Here is a 636-nt window from a genome sequence, read left to right as displayed (position 1 = left end):
TTTATTTTCTTGATGTTTTAAGTAGGTATGCTTCATAACTGACAGAATAGCCTCATTAAACAGCTGGCTAATAGAGTTAGAAGATTTATGACAGGAAAAGCCAATAGGAAGACCCTGGAACTACTTCCACACTGCCAAAAGTGTAAATTGAATGCAATATCACATACATGTGGAGACTTCAGGAGTGACTGTTACCAAACACTGCATAGCTGAACATTTCTACACAATTGTATTTAAGTGATATAAAACCCAGATAGGTCTTAGAGAATTACAGTTGATTGTTGAATATTCTGTAAGATGGCAGTACAAATTGCAGCATGAGTCTATCTATGATCTTTACTGAAACAAACTAACATTTACCAAGCAAATAAAATAAAAGTCATCAGAAACATTTGTGTTCATGTGGCAGGGGTAGAAGTACATCTTCTTGACCTTACATTATGGCTAAGCCCACATTCCTGCTTTTTATTATAGTAAAATTTACAATAAAATAGGCCAAACGGAGTTTGAGTGCATCATAGTTTTATGATTTGGTAAACAAACAACCAAAAATGCAGCCCAGTTGATAGTGGGAAGTTTGGTTATCACATTATTCATTAGACTGATATAATTTTGCTAACTGGATCTGATGAGCAA

This window comes from Elephantulus edwardii, unplaced genomic scaffold (genome assembly GCF_000299155.1).
Source record: "Elephantulus edwardii isolate Elephantulus edwardi_28Jun2011 unplaced genomic scaffold, EleEdw1.0 scaffold00335, whole genome shotgun sequence".
NCBI classification, from domain to species: domain Eukaryota; kingdom Metazoa; phylum Chordata; class Mammalia; order Macroscelidea; family Macroscelididae; genus Elephantulus; species Elephantulus edwardii.
Note: the sequence above shows the minus strand (reverse complement) of the source record.